At 40.5% G+C, this 25,553-nt stretch overlaps 1 long non-coding RNA gene and 1 pseudogene across 1 annotated transcript in view; one reads left to right on the top strand and one right to left on the bottom strand.

Moving 5' to 3' along the window:
• The window catches only part of LOC117311717 (uncharacterized), a 63,631-nt gene that overhangs the window by 23,019 nt on the left and 15,059 nt on the right, over positions 1-25,553 (bottom strand). The window lies entirely within an intron of this gene.
• On the top strand, positions 9,277-10,104 carry LOC101326689 (intraflagellar transport protein 20 homolog pseudogene; annotated as a pseudogene).

The raw sequence follows: 25,553 nt of genomic DNA, 5'->3' as shown, positions 1-25,553 counted from the left end.
TCTGAAGTGGGTCTCTTGTAGACAGCATATATATGGTCTTCTTTTTGTAGCCATTCAGCCAGTCTGTGTCTTTTGGTTGGAGCATTTAATTCATTTACATTTAAGGTAATTATTGATATGTATGTTCCTATTACCATTTTCTTAATTGTTTTGGGTTTGTTATTGTAGGTCTTTTCATTCTCTTGTGTTTCCTGCCTCGAGAGGTTCCTTTAGCATTTGTTGTAAAGCTGGTTTGGTGGTGGTGCTGAATTCTCTTAACTTTTGCTTGTCTGTAAACGTTTTAATTTCTCTGTCGAATCTGAATGAGATCCTTGCTGGGCAGAGTAATCTAGGTGGTAGATGTTTCCCTTTCATCACTTTAAATATGTCCTGCTAGTCACTTCTGGCCTGCAGAGTTTCTGCTGAAAGATCAGCTGTTAACCTTATGGAGATTCCCTTGTATGTTATTTGTAGTTTTTCCCTTGCTGCTTTTAATATTTTTTCTTTGTATTTAATTTTTGATAGTTTGATTAATATGTGTCTTGGCATGTTTCTCCTTGGATTTATCCTGTATGGGACCCTCTGTGCTTCCTGGACTTGATTGACTATTTCATTTCGCATATTAGGGAAGTTTTCAACTATAATCTCTTCAAATATTTTCTCAGTCCCTTTCTTTTTCTCTTCTGCTTCTGGGACCCCTATAATTTGAATGTTGGTGCGTTTAATGTTGCTTTCCATCCTCTCACTTTCTGTCTGTATATGTACCTAAATCTGAAGTGGGTCTCTTGTAGACAGCAAATATATGGGTCTTATTTTTGTATCCATTCAGCCATTCTTATCTTTTGATTGGGCATTTAATCCATTTACATTTAAGATAATTGCTGATATGTGTGTTCTTATTGCCATTTTGTTGTTTTCAGTTATTGGTGGGGTTTTTTTTCTAGTCTTTTTTCTTCCCTTTCTCTTTTGTTCTCTTCTCTTGTGATTTGATGACTATCTTTAGTATTGTGTTTGGATTCCTTTTTCTTTTTTGTGTATGTATCTAATTTAGATTTTTGGTTTCTTGTTACCATGAGGTTTTGATACAGCAGTCTATATATGCAGGATTGTTTTAAGTTGCTGGTCTCTTAATTTCAAATGCATTTCCAATATCCTGCATTTGTACTCTCCTCTTCTCACAATTGCTGGTTTGGTATCATATTTGTGTGTGGATGATTTCCTACCCTTACTGCATGGTTGCCTTTACTGGTGAGCTTCCCCATTTGTAATTTTCTTGTTTCTAGTTGTGGCCTTTCCTTTTCCAGCTAAACAAGTTTCTTTAGCAAATGTTGTAAAGCTGGCATGATGGTGCTGAATTCTCTTAACTTTTGCTTGTCTGTAAAGCTTTTGATTTCTCCATAGAATCTGAACTAAAGCCTTGTTGGGTAGAGTATTCTTGGTTGCAGCTTTTTCCCTTTCATCACTTTAAATATATCATGCCACTCTCCTTTGTCCTGCAGAGTTTCTGTTGAAAAATCAGCTGAAAATATTATGGAGATTCCCTTGTATGTTATTTGTTGCCTTTCCCTTGCTGCTTTTAACATACTTCTTTGTCTTTAATTTTTGTCAGTTTGAATAATGTGTCTCTCAGCATGTTCCTTCTTGGGTGTATCTTATATGGGACTCCCTGTGCTTCCTGGACTTGAGTGAGTTTTTCCTTTCTCATATTAGGGAAGTTTTCATTATAATCTCTTCAAATATTTTCTCAGACACTTTCTCTCTCTCTTCTCCTTCTGGGACCCTTATTTTGCAAATGTTGGTGTGTTTAATGTTGTCCCAGAGGTTTCTGAGACTCTCCTCATTTCTTTTAATTCTTTTTCCTTTATTCTGTTCCATGGCAGTGATATCCACCATTATGTCTTCCAGCTCATTTATCCGTTCTTCTTCCTCATTTATTCTGCTATTGTTTCCTTCTAGTGTATTTTTCATTTTAGTTATTGTATTGTTCAACCCTGTTTGTTTGTTCCTTATATCTTTTTGTTAAACATTTCTTGTATCTTCTCAGTCTGTGCCCCCATTCTCTTTCTGAGATCTTCAATCATCTTTACTATCATTACTCTGAATTCTTTTTTGGATAGATTGCCTATCTCCACTTCACTTAGTTGTTCTTCTGGGTTTTTTATTGTTCCTTCGTTTGGAACATGTTCCCCTGCCATATTATTTTGCCTAATTTTCTGTGTTTGTGGTCTCTGTTCCACAGGTTGCAGGATCGTATTTTTTCTTGCTTCTGGTGTCTGCCCCCTAGTGTGTGGGTGAGGCTGGTCTAAGAGGCCTGTGGAGGCTTCTGGTGGGTGGAGCTGGGTTTTTTCCCTCTGGTGAGCAGCACCCTGTCAGTGGGTGTCTTTAGAGGTGGCTATGGGCTCAAAAAGACTTTAAGCATCCTGTCTGCTGATGGGGGGGGGGGGGGGGCTGTGTTACTGCCCTGTTGCTTTTTCAGCCTGAGGCATCCCAGCACTGGAGCCTACACTTTGTTGGGTGTGACCAGGTCTTGGTGTCCAAATGGTGACATCCAGGAGAGCTCAAGCTGATGAATATTCTCCAGTACCTCTGCCACCACTGTCCTTGTCCCCAGAGTGAGCCACAGCCTCCCCCCACCTCCCCAGGAGATCCTCCAACACCAGCAGGTAGGTCTGATCCAGGCTACTATGAAGTCACTGCTTTTTCCCTGGGTCCCAGTGTGCATGAGACCTTGTGTGCACCCTCCAAGAGTGGAGTTTCCATTTCTCCTGGTCCTGTGGAGTTCCTGATCTTCAAGGCCAAATGCTCTGGGAGCTCCTCTTCCCAATGCCAGACCCCTAGACTGGGGATCCTGATGTGGGGCTCAGAACTTTGCTCCTGTGGGGAACTTCTGCAGGTTTCCAGTTTGTGGGTCAACTACCCAGTGGGAATGGGATTTGATTGTATTGCAAATGCTCCCTTCCTAACTGTCTCATTGTGGCTACTTCTTCGTATTTGGATGTATATTATCTTTTTTGGTAGGTTTCGGCCTTTTTGTAGATGGTTGTTTGGCAGTTAGTTGAGATTTTGGTGTTTTCATGAGAGGAGGTGAGCTGACGTCCTTCTACTCCACCATAATGTCTCTGGTCTTCCTCCAATCTGATGGAATTTTTTTTTTTTTTTTTTTTGCTATACGTGGGCCTCTCACTGTTGTGGCCTCTCCCGTTGCGGAGCAAAGGCTCTGGACACACAGGCTCAGCGGCCATGGCTCACAGGCCTAGCCACTCCATGGCATGTGGGATCTTCCCAGACTGGGGCATGAACCCGTGTCCCCTGCATTGGCAGGTGGACTCAACCACTGTGCCACCAGGGAAGCCCCAATTTGATGGATTTTTGATAACTGGCCCAGGATTAAGAGAAGTCAAAAGAGAAGATCCAGAGGATGGGTGACATGACTGAGAGACTGGACCCCTGTAATGTGAAGCCTCACACAGGCCTGGTCCACGACCCAGAGAAGGTGAAGAAGGAGATCTGGCAGGAGCTAGAGGAGTTGTAGACCTGAAAACTGCCCAGCACCCACAAGATAAGGAACCACAGGCACAATTCAGCACACTGCTTGGGGCTATGGGCCACCTCAGAGCACTAATATGGCAGCAGTTCCACTCCCAGTAATTCCACACCAAGACATATCATAATTAAAACTGCAAAAGTTAAAGAGAATTCTAAAGGCAACAAGAGAAAAACAAAGAGACATTTACAAGGGAATTCCCATAAAGCTTTCAACTAATTTCTCTGCCAAAACTTTGCAAGCCAGAAGGGAGTGGATGACATATTCAAAGTTCTGAAAGGGAAAAACCTGCAACAAAGATACTCTACCCAGCAAGATTATCATTTAGAATATAAGGAGAGATAAAGAAGTTCTCAGGCAAGCAAAAACTAAACGAGTTCAACAACACTAAACCTACTCCAAAAGAAATGTTGAAGGGTCTTCTCTAAGCGTAAAGAAATTAAGAATCTATAGGGGAGAGAAAATCCCATTAGGAAAGCAAATATATATTACAAACTGAGGATCAACAACTCAAATAAGCTAGTACAAAGTTTAAAAGACAAAAAATTATAAAAGTAACTATAACTACAATACACAGTTAAGGGACAAACATAAAGATGTAAAATATGACTTCAGAAACAGAAAATGTGAGGTGGGGGAGTAAAAACGTGAGGAGGGAGAGTAAAAAAAGTTTAGAACATGTCTGAACTTAAAGGAATACCAGTTTAAAAACAAGTAGATAGGGCTTCCCTGGTGGCACAGTGGTTGAGAGTCCACCTGCCAATGCAGGGGACATGGGTTCGTGCCCCGGTCTGGGAAGATCCCACATGCCGCAGAGTGGCTGGGCCCGTGAGCCATGGCCGCTGAGCCTGCGCGTCTGGAGCCTGTGCTCTGCAACGGGAGAGGCCAGAACAGTGAGAGGCCCGCATACTGCAAAAAAAAAAAAAAAAAAGTAGCTATAATTATAGGTTAACATATGTGAGCCCCAGGATAATCAAAAACCTATAATTGATGCATGAAAACTAAAAATGAAGGAACACAGCATACTTCTAAACAAAGAAACAAATCACAAGGGAAGAAACAAAAAGAAAAAGAAATAAGCAGAAAGGAACTACAAAAACAAGTAATAAAATGGCAGTAAGAAAAAAATGGCAGGAAGTACATATCTATCAATAAGTAGTTAAATGTCAATAGACTAAATGTTCCAATCAAAAGAAATAGGGTGGGACAGAGTCAGGATGGCAGCATGGGAAGACACGCAGTTCATGTCTCCCCACAACGAGGGCACCTGCCAGACACTGTTGGGGGACCTCGATGTCCAAGGAGATGGGAGGAACCCACAAGCGACCAAGTAGGATATGGGGTGACTGAGCGTGGAGGAGAAGTGGAGCCTGGACAGGACCGATGCCCCTGAGGGGTGGCTGGGAGGGGGAAGGGGTTCCCACGCCTGGAGGGACCCTCAGGGGCTTGGATCAGGGAGGAGCTCACCTACCGTTTCCCCTGCCCAGTTGGTCCAGGAAGACTGGGACTCCCAGGCCGGGTCCCCTGCCCTCAAAGGACCCCTCAGGGCAGCATTGGTCCTGGGAGTGTAGGAGGGAGGCCAGGGGAAAACAGGAGAGGAAGGCAGGAGGGGCCCTCCAGGACCAGAGGAGCATGAGAGGTGCAGAGGGCATTTGCTCTGCCCACTCGGGCCCAGGAAGCCTGCTGGACTCCCAGGCCGGGTCCCACACCCACCGAGACTAGAGGCACGCCTGGGACCCTTCTGTTGTTTGACCCTAAGCCCCACCCCCCACTCCACACGAGGACCTTTAGCAGCCCTGTGGGTCCTAAGCATAGGCTGCGCCCACTGCCTAAACCCTACCCCAGCCTAATCCCCACACTCACAGCCAAGGCCTTTTCCCCTCTTTTTTTTTCCCCCACTTTTTTACTATTGTGGTTATGTTTAACATTCTGGTTGTTGTTTCATCTATATTTTTATTTTTATATTCTTTCTAACATATCTGTTAGTTTCCTAGTCTAATTTTATTTTTTAATCTTTGTTATTCTGCTCCTTTATTTCTTTTTTTTTCTTCTTTGTCACCCTGTGCAGCTGGCGGGATCTGGTTCATGAGCAAGGGGTCAGGCCAAAGCTCCTGCAGTGGGAGCTCTGAGTACAAACCCCTGGACTAACAGAGAACATCAGACTCCAGGGAATATTCATCAGAGTGAAGTCCCCCAGAGGTCCTAATCTCAGCACCAAGACCCAGCTCTACCCAACAGCCTACAAACTCCAGTGCTAGAAGCTTCAGGCCAAACAATGAGTAAGACAGGAAAAAAATCCCACCTTACAAAAAGAAAAAAATGAGATGGCAAAAAAATATGTCACAGATAAAGGAACAAGGTAAAAATCTACAAGACCAAATAAGGAAATACACAATCTTCCTGAAAAAGAATTGAGAGAAATGATAGACAAAGTAGAAAAAAAAAAAAAAAAAAACACCAAAGTTAATAGGAAGAAATCATAAGGATCAGATCAGAAATAAATGAAAAAGAAATGAAGGAAACAATAGTAAAGATCAATAAAACTAAAAGTTGGTTCTTTAAGAAGATAAACAAAATTGATAAACCACTAGCCAGACTCATCAAGAAAAAAAGGGAGAAGACTCAAATCAATAGAATTAAAAATAAAAATGGAGAAGTAACAACTGACACTGCAGAAATACAAATAATCATGAGAGATTACTACAAGCAACTCTATGCCAATAAAATGGACAACCTGGAAGAAATGGACAAATTCTTAGAAAAGCACAACATTCTGAGACTGAAGCAGGAAGAAATAGAAAATATAAATAGACCAATCACAAACACTGAAATTGAAACTGTGACTAAAAATCTTCCAACAAACAAAAGCCCAGGACCACATGTCTTCACAGGGGAATTCTATCAAACATTTAGAGAAGAGTTAATGCCTATCCTTCTCAAACACTTCCAAAATGTAGCAGAGGGAGGAACACTCCCAAACTCATTCTACGAGGACACCATCATCTGGTGTCTGATACCAACACCAGACAAAGATATCAAAAAAAAAGAAAACTATAGACCAATATCACTGATGAACATAGACACAAAAATCCTCAACAAAATACTAGCAAACAGAATCCAACAGCACATTAAAAGGATTGTACACCATGATCAAGTGGGGTTTATCCCAGGAATGCAAGGATTCTTCAATATAAACAAATCATTCAATGTGATACACCATATTAACAAATTGAAGGATAAAAACCATATGATAATCTCAATAGATGCAGAAAAAGATTTTGACAAAATGAAACACATATTTATGATGAAAACTCTCCAGAAAGTAGGCATAGAGGGAACCTACCTCAACATAAGAAAGGCCATGTATGACAAACCCACAGCCAACATCGCTCTCAATGGTGAAAATCTGAAACCATTTCCTCTAAGATCAGGAACAACACAAGGATGCCCACTCTCACCACTATTATTCAACATAGTTTTGGAAGTTTTAGCCACAGCAATCAGAGAAGAAAATCAAATAAAAGGAATCCAAACTGGAAAAGAAGAAGTAAAACTCTCACTGTTTGCAGATGACACGATACTATATAGAGAGAATCCTAAAGATGCTACCAGAAAACCACTAGAGCTAATCAATGAATTTGGTAAAGTAGCAGGATACAAAATTAATGCAAAGGAATCTCTTGCATTCCTATACACTAATGATGAAAAATCTGAACGAGAAATTAAGGAAACACCCCATTTACCACTGCAACAAAAAGAATAAAATACCTAGGAATAAACCTATCTAAGGAGACAAAAGACCTGTATGCAGAACACTATAAGACACTGATGAAAGAAATTAAAGATGATACAAACAGATGGAGAGATATACCATGTTCTTGGATTGGAAGAATCAACATTGTGAAAATGACTATACTACCTAAAGCAATCTACAGATTCCATGCAATCCCTATCAAATCACCAATGACATTTTTCACAGAACTAGAACAAAAAAATTCACAATTTGTATGGAAATAAAAAAGAACCCGAATAGCCAAAGCAATCTTGAGAAAGAAAAACGGAGCTGGAAGAATCAGGCTCCCTGACTTCAGACTATACTACAAAGCTACAATAATCAAGACAGTATGGTCCTGGCACAAAACCGTAAATATAGATCAATGGAACAGGATAGAAAGCCCAGAGAGAAACCCGTGCACATATGGTCACCTTATTTTTGATAAAGGAGGCAAAAATATACAATGGAGAAAAGACAGCCTCTTCAATAAGTGGTGCTGTGAAAACTGGACAGCTACATGTAAAAGAATGAATTTAGAATACACCCTAACATCATACACAAAAATAAACTCAAAATGGATTAAAGACCTAAATGTAAGGCCAGACACTATCAAACTCTTAGAGGAAAACATAGGCAGAACACTCCATGACATAAATCACAGCAAGATCCTCTTTGACCCACCTCCTAGAGAAATGGAAATAAAAACAAATATAAACAAATGGGACCTAATGAAACTTAAAAGCTTTTGCACAGCAAAGGAAACCATAAACAAGATGAAAAGACAGCCCTCAGAATGGGAGAAAAATATTTGCAAATGAAGCAACTGACAAAGGATTAATCTCCAAAATTTACAAGCAGCTCATGCAGCTCAATATCAAAAAAATAACCCAATCCAAAAATGAGCAGAAGACCTAAATAGACATTTCTCCAAAGAAGATATACAGATTGCCAACAAACACATGAAAGAATGTTCAACATCATTAATTATTAGAGAAATGTAAATCAAAACTATAATGAGGTATCACCTCACACCAGTCAGAATGGCCATCATAAAAAAATCTCCAAACAATAAATGCTGGAGAGGGTGTGGAGAAAAGGGAATCCTCTTGCACTGTTGGTGGGAATGTAAATTGGTACAGCCACTTGGAGAACAGTATGGAGTTTCCTTAAAAAACTATAAATAGAACTACCATATGACCCAGCAATCCCACTATTGGGCATATACCCTGAGAAAACCATAATTCAAAGAGAGTCATGTACCACAGTGTTCATTGCACACTACTTACGATAGGACGTGGAAGCAACCTAAGTGTCCATTGACAGATGAATGGATAAAGAAGATGTGGCACATATATACAATGGAATATTACACAGCCATAAAATGAAATAAAATTGAGTTATTTGAGTGAGGTGGATGGACCTAGAGTCTGTCATACAGAGTGGAGGAAATCAGAAAGAGAAAACAAATACCGTATTCTAACACATATATATGGAATCTAAAAAAAAAAAAAAAATGGTACTGATGAACCTAGTTGCAGGGCAGGAATAAAGATGTAGACATAGAATGGTTTTGAGGGCACTGGGAGGGGGAAGGGTAAGCTGGGACGAAGTGAGAGAGTAGCATTAACACATATACACTACCAAATGTGAAATAGATAGCTAGTGGGAAGCAGCCGCATAGCACAGGGAGATCAGCTCCGTGCTTTGTGATGACTTATAGGGGTGGGATAAGGAGGATGGGAGGGAGGCTCAAGAGGGAGGGGATATGGGGACATATGTATGCATATGTCCCCATATCCCTGATTCACTTTGGTGTACAACAGAAACTAACACAGTATTGTGAAGCAATTATACTCCAATAAAGATGTATTAAAAAAAAATTCTTGTTTCCCAGCAGGCTCTGCGGTGTAAGAGCTAAAGATGTCGGAAAGTGACGTTAGAGGTAAACAGGTCATGTAGCCTTGGCAGCAGCTGAGGCTGGTGGGCAGGGCTCCGGCTGCCACCGACAGGAGAGGAGCTGCCTACCGCCGTCAGCCTGGGTTGCAGGCACAGCTGCTGCGGGGTGGACAGCCATGGCCAAGGACATCCTGGGTGAAGCAGGGCCGCACTTTGATGAGCTGAACAAGCTGCGGGTGTTGGACCCAGAGGTTACCCAGCAGATCATAGAGCTCAAGGAAGAGTGCAAGGACTTTGTGGACAAAATTGGCCAATTTCATAAAATAGTTGGTGGTTTAATTGAGCTTGTTGACCAACTTGCAAAAGCAGCAGAAAATGAGAGGATGAAGGCCATTGGTGCTCAGAACTTGCTCAAAACTACAGCAAAACAGAGAGAGAGAAAAAAAAAAAACATACACACACACACAGAGAAGCCCAACAGCAGCAACTCCAGGCACTAATAGCAGAAAAGAAAATGCAGCTTGGAAGGTATCAGGTTGAGTATGAAGCTTTGTGTAAAGTAGAACCAGAACAAAATGAATTTATTGACCAATTTTTTTTCAGAAATGAACTGAAAATTTCATTTTCTAGCAAAAGGGCAAAAAAAGAAAAGAAAAACTACAACCCCCAAACCAAAAAAACCTCTGTACAATTCCACTGACTTGACTAATGACCCAAGTGTGTCGTGTGAGATGGTGTGTGAGGAATGCAGCAACTCTGAAGGCAATAAAACAAATCTGGGGGAGCTTGTTTCAGATGTCAGTGCCTATCTGCAGGCGAACACCCAGTGGCCATTGTGGTCCAGGTTCTCACCTCTTGCATTCTCAGTCTGAGCTGAGCAGCCTGTAAACTTTTTTTTTTTTTTTTTTTTGTAAATTCACAAAGCCTTGGAAGGAAAAGCAATAAATTATTACTTTTTTAAAAAGAAGACATTTCTAATGGCACTGGTTGCGTGAATGAATCAGGATAATCTTATTTCTGTAAGATGTGTTCACCACTCTGTGCTGCGTATTACACACTCCCTATGGAAACGTGTAAAATATGTCAAGACTGCTAGTGGCATGAATGAATCCGTATCATGTTTTTGTGTGGAACAGTGTGTTTCCCACTCTGTACTGCAAGTTATACACTCTCCCAAGTCCTAGCCCGAGCCCAAGGCTGAATTTAAATCCAACAACAAACACCAACATGAATACAAACATGAACACGTACACAAACCAGACCCAACTCCAACACTGAATCATGACCTTATTCCTGCCCTAATCCTCATCCTAACCATAACATTTACCCCAAATTATAACCCTAAATCTGACTTTATCCTTATCCAACCCCAACCTTGACCCTCATTCTATAGGTCTTAAATTTCTATCTTGACCCTAACCCTCAAAAGTTGACCTTGATTTTAACCTTAATATTGTCATTGAAATTGAGCCTTGCCTGATTATCATGGTACTTTCAGACCCGTATTCTGTCTCTACTATATGACCTTTTCTATCACTGACTTTTTTTTTTTTTTTTTTTGGTTGCATCGGGTCTTAGTTGCGGCGCACAGGATCTTCGCTGTGGCATGTGGGATCACTTGTCTCTAGTTGTGGTGCACGGGCTCAATAGTTGCCCCATGGCATGTGGGATCTTAGTTCCCCGACCAGGGGTCAAACCCATGTCCCCTGTACTGGAAGGTGGATTCTTAACCACTAGACCACCAGGGAAGTCCCTCTATCACTGACTTTTAATTTGACCATGACCTTAATCTCCTATATCTGTGGGGTTGTTTTGGACCATGAACTTTACCTTGATCTTGAACTTGAATCTGACTTTTACCTTGACCCTGAGAGTCGAAATACTGCCATTGACTCTGTCCTAATGGAAATTTGTCCTGACCTTGGTGTTTTGGTCTTGACCTTGAAGATGACCTTGACCTTTTTCAGATGCATATCATGTGTGAAACTTTCTCTCTAACTTTATTCCTTACTGACCAATAATTTGATCTTGATTTTTACCTTGAAGTTGACACTGACCATTTTTAATCTCTGTTCTGTCCTTTCATTTCTTGCTTTTCTATTACAAATTGATTATTTCGAACCTTGCATTTGAATCTTGACATCTCCTTTGACCTCACTTTGTCCATATCCTTTGTCCTTTAACTTGATCTTCACACTGATTCACAATATATTCCAACCTTGATTATCATCCTATCAGTTTACACCACTGAAATCCAATTTGAACTTGACCTGTCCTTTAATACAACCTTTAATTTACCTAAAGGTGACCATTACCTTACCTTGAACTAGAGTTTGCACCAATTACCCTATATCCTGTCCTTGTCTATCTCCCTGACATTTCTATCATTGATGGATAATTGGACCCTGATCTTGACCTTGGCTTAACTTCGAATATTACCTTTAAAATCTTGAACTTGAGTCCAAACAAATCCTGTCCTTGTCTATCATCCTGTCCATTTTATCTCTAACTGAAAATTTGAACTTGACCATGATTTTTTAAAATTATTATTATTTTATTTTTGGCTGCATTGGGTCTTCGTTGCTGCACGCGGGCTTTCTCTGGTTGTGGCGAGCGGGGGCTACTCTTCGTTGCGGTGCGCAGGCTTCTCATTGTGGTGGCTTCTCTTGTTGTGGTGTATGGGCTCTAGGTGCACAGGCTTCAGTAGTTGTGGCACGTGGGCTCAGTAGTTGTAGCTTGCAGGCTCTAGAGCGCAGGCTCAGTAGTTGTGGCGCATGGGCTTAGTTGCTCCGCAGCATGTGGGATCTTCCTGGACCAAGGCTCGAACCTGTGTCTCCTACATTGGCAGGTGGATCTTAACCACTGCACCACCAGGGAAACCGTTGACCATGATTTTTACCTTTTCCTTTACCTTCATTTTCATATTGACCCTTCATTAGAACATTTTCTATCCCTAATTTTGATTCTATCATCCTGCCCATCTTCACCATCAACTGATAATATAATCTTGACCTTGAATTTGAACTTGATCTTAAACTTGATCTCACACTTGGTGTGACCAACTGCAAACCTTGAACCTTTTTAGAACTGTAAGAATATCATTTAAAAAAAAAAGAATATCATTATGACCATTTCTTTCATTGATTGGGGATTTGACCTTGATCTTGGCATTAACATAATTTTGAACTTGATAGAGATCCTTGTCTCCTGCTATGTTTCAAATATTTGTGTCCCCTCGAAACTCATGTTAAAATTCTAATGCCCATTTTATGTGTATTAGGATGTGGGACCTTTGGGAGATAATTAGGTCAGGAGGGCAGAGCCCTAATGAATGAGATTAATGCCCTTATAAAAGAGGCCCAAGGGAATTCCCTGGCAGTCCAGTGGTTAGGACTCAGCACTTCCACTGCAGGGGGCACAAGTTCAATCCTGGCCAGGGAACTAAAATCCGCAAACTGCGTGGCACAGCCAAAAAAAAAAAAAAAAAAAGAGGTCTGAGAGAGCGCCCTCACCCCTTCCACCGTGTGAGGATATAAGAATTCTGCAACAGGGAAGAGGGTTCTCACCAGAACCCAACCATAGCACCCTTACCTTGGATTTCTGGTGTCCAAATAAATTCATGTTGTTTATAAGCCACCCTGTCTGTGGTATTTTGGTATAGCAGCCTGAACAGACTAAGACATGTCCCTATCTTCCTGATAGTCTTCTTAATAACTGATAATTTGATTTCTCTTGACCTTGACCTTCACCTTTCCTTGACCTTTTCAGACTAATATCCTATATCAGACTATATTTTCATATCTCTAACACTGACTATTTGAACCAGGCTTATATTTTTACCTTGATCTTGACCTCACCTTGACCTTGACACCTTTCAGGCCCATATCCTGTCCTTATCATGACAACTTTCGGTAACACTGAATGATTATTTTAATTTGACCTTAACCTTCACCTTTATATTGACTGATACAGACCAACTCCTGTCCTTCACAATCTTCAATGTTCGTTTCTACCCCGACTGAAAACTTAAACTTGAATTTGACCCTGAATATGAACCTGACCTGGCATTTTTCTTGACCTTTATCTATTCCAGTTTTGTGCTCTGTTCCTATCATCCTGAAATTCTCTACGACTAATAATTTTCCTTTGACCTCAACTTAATACCTTTAACTTTGCCTTGACCCTTATTTTAAACAAATCCTGTCCGCTATCTACTGTACTGATCCTTTCTATCACTAATTTTTAATATGACCTTGATTTTGGCTTTTTATGATACTGAACTTGACCATGGCCTAATTTTGACCTTCACCCTTTTCAGAACCATAGTCTCTGTAGAAATATTATCCTCCCCATTTCTAATAATGAGTGAGAATTTGACCTTGATCTTGTTGACTTGACTTTGAAATTGACATAATCTTGAACTTGATATAAACACTAGTTGAATATATCGTGTCTCTGACTGTCTTCCTGAATTACTCTCTCTGTGACCAATAATTTGACCTTGGCCTGACATTGTGACCTGACTGTGAACTTGACTTTGCCCTTTTTCACCCATGTTCCTCTTTTCACCTATGTCCTGTCCCTTACAATTGTCTTGATCTTCTCTATTACTGACCAATAATTTGTCCTTGGCTTAAACCTCAACCTTGCTCTTGCCCTTGCCCTTTCCCTCGAACTTGATCTGGACTTGACCTTGACTCTTCTCAGACCCATATCCTGTATCCTGACAATTTTTATTACTGACTGATTATGTGACCTTGATCTGGGCTTTTACATTGACTCTGTTTCAGATCAAACCCTGCCATTGACCATCATCAATGTATATTTCTATCACTGACTAATAATTTGACCCTGACCTTGACCTTTTGAAGACCCATATACTGTCCTTGACTACCATCCTCATAATTTCTATCACTGCCTGAAATTTTTACTACAGTTGAGTTTGGCCTTGAATATCACCTTGAATTTGACCTCAGGTTGACCCTGGCCTCAATGCTTTTCAGACTCTTATCCTGTGTTGGGTAAAGAACCTATACCACCACCTCTGCCACTCTCAGGTGCCACAGACCAAAAGTAGCAGTGAGGTCAAGACACGTGGACAGATGAAAGCCAGCACATGTGCAGTTCAAGCAGGAGTCATCTTGGATGGTGGAAAGTCTATAGCCCATTATTCTGAATAGCCAAAGATTAGCATATCACCACCATTCTGGTGGCCCAATCTGGCTGCCAGGTCAGAAAATGCACCCCTACCCACATCAGTATGCAATATCTACACCACAGGCTGACTTCCTGGAACTTCAACCTAGCCACTGGGACCCGCAACAGCCTCATCACTGAGACCTAGAACACTGTGGGCCATCTGGTCACCTCCTTATATGGAGTGGCAGGAAGGCCTGGATCCCCATGTGCCCCCACTCCAGACCCAGGCAAGGAGGGTACAGTCCAAGCCTTCAGAAGAGGACTTGGAAACATTTTCAGGAAGCTCATCAGATGACCCAATCCCATACATCCTACTCCTGGTCTCCTGGGACAGTCTTAGCTGGTGGGAGGGTCCCCCACATGCCAATCAACCCACCTGCACTATCCTAGGTAATACCTGAACAGTGACAGTGGCCTCCCTCCCCTATGTGTAAGTAAATATGTGGCAAATGTTTTCCCCTACCACATTGGGCATAGCAGAACAACCCTGCTATCATTGCCAGCCTCCTGAAACTCTGACTCAGGCCATAAAGGCCAGATTCAATTCCATTCCAGGGACACCCAGAGGTCTGGAGGAGCCACATAAAGGCAAAAGCCAGTCAACTCCCAATAGCCATCTTGAGCAGGAATAGGCCTATTCCAGGTCCTTGCGTGGGGGCAAGAACTCTGCCACTTACCTGGCCTCATCCCAGTTCCTCTCATAATCTTGGCCTGGGAAGGTTGAATGGCTGACTTGGGATAGTACCTCTTCTGAAGGGAGAACTAGAAAAAATGTCAACGTGTACATGTAGCAACCATGCCCCATGTGGTCTCATGGCAGTGTTAGGGTACTCTTCTTGGGCCTCTGGCCATCTCCACAAAGGGGAACTTAGAAGAAATTTTAGGAAGCACATCCAGCAACTGAGTCCCATGAGGAGCCACAGCAGGGCCAAGCATTTGGAGAATTCACATTTCCTGATTTTAAAACTTATTACAAAGCTACAGTCATCAAAACAACGTGGTACTGGAATTTTAAAAGACATGTAGACCAATGGAATAGAATAGAGAGCTCAGAGATAAACTCTCACATATATGGTCAAGTGACTTTTAACAAGGGTGCCAAGGCCATTCAATAGTGAAAAGGATAGCCTTTTCAACAAATGATGCTAGAAAATCTAGATCTCCACATGCAAAAGAATGAAGTTGAACCCTTACCTAACACCAAATACAAAAATTAACTTAAAATGGATCAAAGAACTAAACAGGAGACCTAAAATTATTAAGCTCTTAGAAGAAAACATAGTTGAAAATATTCATGACATTATATTTAGCAATGATTTCTTGGATATGATACCAAAACATAAGCAACAAAAATTAAAATAGGTAAATTGGACTACATCAAAAGTTTAAACTTTTGTGCATCAAAGAATATAATCAATGGAGTGAAAATGCAACCCACAGAAAGAGAGAAATAGTTTCAAATCATATATTTGATGACTTTAATATCCAGAATATATAAAGAACTCCTATAGCTCAACAACAAAAAAACCCAAATAACTTGATTTAAATATGGAGAAAAAACTTGAATAGACATTTCTCCAAAGATGATATTACAAATGACCAACAACCATATATAAAGAAGCTCAACATTACTAATCATTAGGGAAATACAAATCAAAACCACAATGAGATATCTGCACACCCACTAGGATAGCTGCTATCAAAAAAAAAAAAAAAAAAAAAAACAGAAAATAACAAGTGTTTGTGAGGAAACAGAGATATTGGAACCTTCCCGTACTGCTGGTAGGAAGGTAAAATAGTGCAGTCACTATGAAAAACAGTCTGGCAGTTTCTCAGAAAAATAAAAATATAATTACCATATGAGCCAGCAATTTCCCTTTGTGTATATGGCCAAAAGAATTAAATACAAGGTTTCAAAGAGATATTTGTACATCCACATTCATAGCAGCATTGCTCAAAATAGCCAAAAAGGAGAAGCAACCCAAGCGATTGATGAATGAATTAACAAATGTGGTATAGCCATACAATGGAATATTATTCAGCCTTAAAAATTAATGAAATTCTGACACACATTAAAACATGGGTAAAAACTTAAGATATTATATGTTATAGCAGGAAAAATAAGGCACAGACCAACATCAGAGAGACCTGAGACATCCAGTAGTAACCCACAGGGTCCTTTCTCAGTCTCACAGAATATATTTCATCTTCAGATCATGAATCACCAAAATTGTGTGAGACATCTTGGTCTCAGTGGAGCCACAGCCTCATCTGAGGAAGAGTTTGTAATGCCTTTCTGAGCACACCACCAAAGGCAGGTTGCATAACCGGTCTCAACAGTAGAAATCAAAGAACATAACTGAAACCAATTGCAAACCGTCAATCTGTATGTTTTTAAAACCAGAACTGATAAACTGCTAAGGCTTCACCCTCATGTTCTGCAGACCCTAGCACAGATCTATATCAATCACTAGCTAGCCACATTTCATTCCGTTTTTGCCAAGAGTCAGAACCAAGACACTGGTGTTTCAAAGATAAACCAGGGTTGAAACAGAGTACCTGAGATTAGACCTGTACTTACATGGTCCAAGTCTCTGACCGTTAGTCAAGCATTTTGAATTACAAACCACTCATTATCCTTCCTTCTGAATCATTCAACATTTATAAAACAAAAGAAGTAGAAATATATTACTAATTATTTGTATCTTGCAATGAAGGATAGATATTGCTTGAAAGAAACATTTCAGTTTACCAAATATTACAACACAGACTTATTCATAACCAAGTACAAACACGACAACTGGAAAGAAGAGAAAGGGAAATCTCTCCCAGCAGCCTCAGGAGCAGCAGATTAAATCTCCACAATCACTTTGATGTACCTGCATCTGTGGAATACCTAAATAGACAACGAATCATCCCAAATTGAGGAGGTGGACTTTGAGAGCAAGATTTATTATTTTTTCCCCTTTTCCTCTTTTTGTGAGTGTGTATGTGTATGCTTCTGTGTGAGATTTTGTCTGTATAGCTTTGCTTTCACCATTTGTCCTAGGGTTCTATCCTTCCTTTTTTTTTTTACTTTTTTAAAAATAATTTTTATGAATAATTATTTTTTTATTTTAATTACTTTACTTTATTTTATTTTACCTTACTTTATTTTCTTTTCTTTTATCCTCTTTCTTTCTTTCTACTTTTTCTCCCTTTTATTCTGAGCCGTGTGGATGAAAGGCTCTTGGTGCTCCAGCCAGGAGTCAGTGCTGTGCCTCTGAGGTGGGAGAGCCAACTTCAGGACACTAGTCCACAAGAGACCTCCCAGCTCCAAGTAATATCAAACTGCGAAAATCTCCCAATATCTCCATCTCAACACCAACACCCAGCTTCACTCAATGACGAGCAAGCTACAGTGCTGGACACCCTATGCCAAACAACTAGCAAGACAGGAACACATTAGCAGAGAGGCTGCCTAAAATCATAATAAGGCCACAGACACCCCAAAACACACCACCAGACGTGGACCTGCCCACCAGAAAGACAAGATTCAGCCTCATCCACCAGAACACAGGCACTAGTCCCCCTCTACCAGGAAGCCTACACAACCCACTGAACCAACTTTAGCCACTGGGGACAGACACCAAAAACAACAGGAACTACGAACCTGCAGCCTGCAAAAAGGAGACCCCAAACACAGTAAGATAAGCAAAATGAAAAGACAGAAAAACACACAGCAGATGAAGGAGCAATATAAAAACCCACCAGACCTAACAAATGAAGAGGAAATGGGCAGTCTACCTGAAAAAGAATTCAGAATAATGATAGTAAAGATGATCCAAAATCTTGGAAATAGAATAGAGAAAATGCAAGAAACATTTAACAAGGACCTAGAAGAACTAAAGATGAAACAAGCAATGATGAACAACACAATAAGTGAAATTAAAAATACTCTAGAAGGGATCAATAGCAGAATAACTGAGGCAGAAGAACGGATAAGTGACCTGGAAGATAAAGTAGTGGAAATAACTACTGCAGAGCAGAATAAAGAAAAAAGAATGAAAAGAACTGAGGACAGTATCAGAGACCTCTGGGACAACATTAAACACACCAACATTCGAATTATAGGGGTCCCAGAAGAAGAAGAGAAAAAGAAAGGGACTGAGAAAATATTTGAAGAGATTATAGTTGAAAACTTCCCTAATATGGGAAAGGAAATAGTTCATCAAGTCCAGGAAGCACAGAGAGTCCCATACAGGATAAATCCAAGGAGAAACACGCCAAGACACATATTAATCAAACTGTCAAAAATTAAACACAAAGAAAACATATTAAAAGCAGCAAGGGACAAACAACAAATAACACACAAGGGAATCCCCATAAGGTTAACAGCTGATCTTTCAGCAAAAACTCTGCAAGCCAGAAGGGACTGGCAGGACATATTTAAAGTAATGAAGGAGAAAAACCTATAACCAAGATTACTCTACCCAGCAAGGATCTCATTCAGATTTGATGGAGAAATTAAAATCTTTACAGACAAGCAAAAGCTGAGAGAGTTCAGCACCACCAAACCAGCTTTACAACAAATTCTAAAGGATCTTCTCTAGGCAAGAAACACAAGAGAAGGAAAAGACCTACAATAACAAACCCAAAACAATTAAGAAAATGGGAATAGTAACATACATAGCGATAATTACCTTAAATGTAAATGGATTAAATGCTCCCACCAAAAGACACAGACTGGCTGAATGGATACAAAAACAAGACCCATATATATATGCTGTCTACAAGAGACCCACTTCAGACCTAGGGACACATACAGACTGAAAGTGAGGGGATGGAAAAAGATATTCCATGCAAATGGAAACCAAAAGAAAGCTGGAGTAGCAATTCTCATATAAGAAAAAATAGACTTTAAAATAAAGACTATTAGAAGAGACAAAGAAGGACACTACATAATGATCAAAGGATTGATCCAAGAAGAAGATATAACAATTGTAAATATTTATGCACCCAACATAGGAGCACCTCAATACATAAGGCAAATACTAACAGCCATAAAAGGGGAAATGGACAGTAAGACATTCATAGTAGGGGACTTTAACACCCCACTTTCACCAATGGACAGATCATCCAAAATGAAAATAAATAAGGAAACACAAGCTTTAAATGATACATTAAACAAGATGGACTTAATTGATATTTATAGGACACTCCATCCAAAAACAACAGAATACACATTTTTCTCAAGTGCTCATGGAACATTCTCCAGGATAGATCGTATCTTCGGTCACAAATCAAGCCTTGATAAATTTAAGAAAATTGAAATTGTATCAAGTATCTTTTCCAACCACAACGCTATGAGACTAGATATCAATTACAGGAAAAGATCTGTAAAAAATACAAACACATGGAGGCTAAACAATACACTACTTAATAACAAAGGGATCACTGAAGAAATCAAAGAGGAAATTAAAAAATACCTAGAAACAAATGACAATGGAGACACGAGGACCCAAAACCTATGGGATGCAGCAAAAGCATTTCTAAGAGGGAAGTTTATAGCAATACAAGCCCACCTTAAGAAACAGGAAACATTTCGAATAAACAACCTAACCTTGCACCTAAAGCAATTAGAGAAATAAGAACAAAAAACCCCCCAAGTTAGCAGAAGGCAAGAAATCATAAAAATCAGATCAGAAATAAATGAAAAAGAAATGAAGGAAATGATAGCAAAGATCAATAAAACTAAAAGCTGGTTCTTTGAGAAGATAAACAAAATAGATAAACCATTAGCCAGACTCATCAAGAAAAAAAGGGAGAAGACTCAAATCAATAGAATTAGAAATGAAAACGGAGAAATAAAAACTGACACTGCAGAAATACAAAAGATCATGAGCGATTACTACAAGCAACTCTATGACAATAAAATGGACAACCTGGAAGAAATGGACAAATTATTAGAAATGCACAACCTGCTAAGACTGAATCAGGAAGAAATAGAAAATATGAACAGACCAATCACAAGCAATGAAATTGAAACTGTGATTAAAAATCTTCCAACAAACAAAAGCCCAGGACGAGATGGCTTCACAGGCGAATTCTATCAAACATTTAGAGAAGAGCTAACACCTATCCTTCTCAAACTCTTCCAAAATACAGCAGAGGGAGGAACACTCCCAAACTCATTCTACGAGGCCACCATTACCCTGATACCAAAACCAGACAAGGATGTCACAAAGAAAGAAAACTACAGGCCAATATCACTGATGAACATAGATGCAAAAATCCTCAACAAAATACTAGCAAACAGAATCCAACAGCACATTAATAGCATCATACACCATGATCAAGTGGGGTTTATTCCAGGAATGCAAGGATTATTCAATATACGCAAATCAATCAATGTGATACACCATATTAACAAATTGAAGGAGAAAAATGGTCATCTCAATAGATGCAGAGAAAGCTTTTGACAAAATTCAACACCCATTTATGACAAAAAAAAATCCAGAAAGTAGGCATAGAGGGAACTTTCCTCAACATAATAAAGGCCATATATGACAAACCCATAGCCAACATTGTCCTCAATGGTGAAAAACTGAAACCATTTCCACTAAGATCAGGAACAAGACAAGGTTGCCCACTCTCAACACTATTATTCAACATAGTTTTGGAAGTTTTAGCCACAGTAATCAGAGAAGAAAAGGAAAGAAAAGGAATCCAAATCGGAAAAGAAGAAATAAAGCTGTCACTGTTTGCAGATGACATGATACTATACATAGAGAATCCTAAAGGTGCTACCAGAAAACTACTAGAGCCAATCAATGAATTTGGTAAAGTAGCAGGATACAAAATTAATGCACAGAAATCTCTGGCATTCCTATACACTAATGATGAAAAATCTGAAAGTGAAATTAAGAAAACACTCCCATTTACCACTGCAACAAAAAGAATAAAATATCTAGGAATAAACCTACCTAAGGAGACAAAAGACCTGTATGCAGAAAATTATAAGACACTGATGAAAGAAATTAAAGATGATACAAATAGATGGAGAGATATACCATGTTTTTGGATTGGAAGAATCAACATTGTGAAAATGACTCTACTACCCAAAGCAATCTACAGATTCCATGCAATCCCTATCAAACTACCACTGGCATTTTTCACAGAACTAGAACAAAAAATTTCACAATTTGTATGGAAACACAAAAGACCCCGAATAGCCAAAGTAATCTTGAGAACGAAAAACGGAGCTGGAGGAATCAGGCTCCCTCACTTCAGATTATACTACAAAGCTACAGTAATCAAGACAGTATGGTACTGGCACAAAAACAGAAATATAGATCAATGGAACAGGATAGAAAGCCCAGAGATAAACCCATGCACATATGGTCACCTTATCTTTGATAAAGGAGGCAGGAATGTACAGTGGAGAAAGGACAACCTCTTCATTAAGTGGTGCTGGGAAAACTGGACAGGTACATGTAAAAGTATGAGATTAGATCACTCCCTAACACCATACACAAAAATAAGCTCAAAATGGATTAAAGACCTAAATGTAAGGCCAGAAACTATCAAACTCTTAGAGGAAAACATAGGCAGAACACTCTATGACATAAATCACAGCAGGATCCTTTTTGACCCAGCTCCTAGAGAAATGGAAATAAAAACAAAAATAAACAAATGGGACCTAATGAAACTTAAAAGCTTTTGCACAGCAAAGGAAACCATAAACAAGACCAAAAGACAACCCTCAGAATGGGAGAAAATATTTGCAAATGAAGCAACTGACAAAGGATTAATCTCCAAAATTTACAAGCAGCTCATGCAGGTCATAACAAAAAAACAAACAACCCAATCCAAAAATGGGCTGAAGACCTAAATAGACATTTCTCCAAAGAAGATATACAGACTGCCAACAAACACATGAAAGAATGCTCAACATCATTAATCATTAGAGAAATGCAAATCAAAACTACAATGAGATATCATCTCACACCAGTCAGAATGGCCATCATCAAAAAATCTAGAAACAATAAATGCTGGAGAGGGTGTGGAGAAAAGGAACACTCTTGCACTGCTGGTGGGAATGTGAATTGGTACAGCCACTATGGAGAACAGTATGGAGGTTCCTTAAAAAACTACAAATAGAACTACCATATGACCCAGCAATCCCACTACTGGGCATATACCCTGAGAAAACCATAATTCAAACAGAGTCATGTACCAAAATGTTCATTGCAGCTCGATTTACAATAGCCAGGAGATGGAAACAACCTAAGTGTCCATCATCGGATGAATGGATAAAGAAGATGTGGCACATATATACAATGGAATATTACTCAGCCATAAAAAGAAATGAAATTGAGCTATTTGTAATGAGGTGGATGGACCTAGAGTCTGTCATACAGAGTGAAGTAAGTCAGAAAGAGAAAGACAAATACCGTATGTTAACACGTATATATGGAGTTTAAGGAAAAAAAATGTCATGAGGAACCTAGGGGTAAGACAGGAATAACGACACAGACCTACTAGAGAATGGACTTGAGGATATGGGGAGGGGGAAGGGTAAGCTGGGACAAAGTGAGAGAGTGGCATGGACATATATACACTACCAACGTAAAATAGATAGCTAGTGGGAAGCAGCCGCATAGCATAGGGAGATCAGCTCAGTGCTTTGTGACCACCTAGAGGGGTGGGATAAGGAGGTGGGAGGGAGGGAGACGCAAGAGGGAAGAGATATGGGAACATATGTATATGTATAACTGATTCACTTTTTTATAAAGCAGAAACTAACACACCATTTTAAAGCAATTATACTCCAATAAAGATGCAAAAAAAAATTGACAACTCTTTTACCTCCTTCCATTATTAAACATGAACTTTATGAAAAGTATCGATAGACTGATGTAATGAAACAGTTAACTGATTATTAACAAAATCTGTTCTTTCTCTAGCCAATCAGCTTTCCTCAGAAGAACAGCCTGTGGGGGTTTTAATTCATTCTCCCAATAAATTTGATCACTGATACCAGTTTAATAGTAAAATCAAATTTACCTTATTAACTATACCAGTATTACACCAAAATGTGGTTCACTATAAGTAAAGATTCTTACAAAATAAATCAGTTAAATTACAGTAGTATTTTTTTCAGCCTTCTCAGCAAAATCAGTCTTTGTACATATGCTGTCATGGATCAGGGTGTAAGTCACAGGTCAAGTCTCAGTTAATTATGGATTCCAGAGCTCTCATAGGCAGAACTATTGCCCTGTTTCATATACTTAACACCACTGAACTGTACACTTTAAAATTATTAGGATTATAAATTTTATGTTATGTGTATTTTTGAATAAATAAATAAATATTTTTCAAAACATTTTCAATTCCCCCTCCAGAGGAAGGGCACTGACTTGGGATGGGGAGAATGCCCTGAGAAGGTGCCCAGGGCCTGGCAGCATCCCACATGGGGCCCAGTTGTTGAATAAGCACCCCACACACACAAATTTTTCTGTCTCCCTCCAGAGGAGGCAACTATCCAGAGCCATCCAGGGCGGCATCCTGTGCCAATATGGGACCCCACATGAGCACCTTTCATCACGTTCATCTCACAGAAATGCCTTTCAATCCCCCTTTCATGGTGAGGACCAGCCAGTCACAGAGGTCTGGGGAGAAGGCCTTGGGCCTGACCAAAGTCCCAGGCAGGTCCTAATTGTTAGATATGCCTCCCAAAAGATTTTCAAATCACTCTTGAAAGGTGGACTGTACAAAAGGATAAAGGCCAGGGACTTCCCTGGTGACGCAGTGGATAAGAATCCACCTGCCAATGCAGGGGACACAGGTTCGATCCCTGGTCCGGGAAGATTCCACATGCTGCAGAGCAACTAAGCCCACGCACCAAAACTACTGAGCCTGCGCTCTAGAGCCCGCGTGCCACAACTACTCAGCCCACATGCTGCAGCTTCTGAAGCCCGCGAGCCTAGAGCCCGTACTCCACAACAAGAGAAGCCACCGCAATGAGAAGCCCGTGCACCACAATGAAGAGTAGCCACCACTCACCACGACTAGAGAAAGCCCACGCGCAGCAACAAAGACCCCACGCAGCCAAAAATAAATAAAATTAAATCTTTAAAAAAAAAAAAAAAGGATAAAGTCCAGACCATACATGACAAGGGATCTCTGACTTACAAACTCTGCAGCAATTGGTCCAGAGAGTCAAGACTTGGTTGATGACTGCAGCTTCCCTAATATTTGCCCCCCAAAAGCCAAATATGCCCCCCAACCAATCGCATAGGACACCTGCTTGTCATCAGCCACCCCTGGCTTCCTCAAACCAACAGCCTCCAATGGGCACACCTGAGTCTTCCCTTCTCCACAATAAAATTCTCCCTCTCCACTGCCTGCCTTTGAGTCTCTGCCAAATGCAGCAGTGGCAGCTGACCCCCTGGCTCTAGCAAGCTCTGAATAAGCAGCCTCTGTTGTTCTCATTTGGGTGGTCTTTGATTACTTCCATACCTCTAGAATGGGCACATCAGCACAGGCCAGGAGCCCAGGAATGTGCCCAGAGCCGAGCCTTTGTTCCCCATGGCCCCTGGTCATTGGGAACACCTCCTGAAAAGTCTTCTACGTCTCTCTCCTGAGACCTGGACCAGCCCAAACCAGACACTGAGGCCCAAGAAGTGTCCCGTGGGGGCCCAGTCACCAGATAAACCTCTCAAAATATTTCGTCTCCTTCCACAGTGAGGATCAGCTCAAACCAGTGAGGGAAATCCAGGAGGGTGCCTCTGGCTCCAGCCACAGCCCCACACAGGTCCTAGCAGTAGGAGGCAATACCAAAAAATCTTCCTAAATCCCATTCTGAAGGAGGGACCTGGCCCTGCCCAGTCAGGAGGCAGGAAAGTGTCCTGAGCTTGGCCACCTACTGCTTGCGCACTGGGCATCAGATGAACCTCCCAGAAACATTCAAAGTCTCCCTCCAGTGAAGGGACCTGGCTCAGGCCAGCTTGGGAGGTCTAGAGAGGGCATTCCTGGCCCAGCTATAGTCTCATATAGGGCCCATCATTGGAAGTTCTCCCACAGAATATCCCTAAACCCCGTTCCTGTGCCAGGAACCAGCCTGGTTTGGACAGGGCAGCCAGGGAGGTTGTTTCCAGCCCTGTTTCAGGCCTGCAT

The sequence above is a fragment of the Tursiops truncatus genome, chromosome 3 (assembly GCF_011762595.2).
Source record: "Tursiops truncatus isolate mTurTru1 chromosome 3, mTurTru1.mat.Y, whole genome shotgun sequence".
NCBI classification, from domain to species: Eukaryota; Metazoa; Chordata; class Mammalia; order Artiodactyla; family Delphinidae; genus Tursiops; species Tursiops truncatus.
The sequence above is the reverse complement of the archived record's forward strand: the minus strand, read 5'-3'. Positions and strand labels throughout refer to the sequence as shown.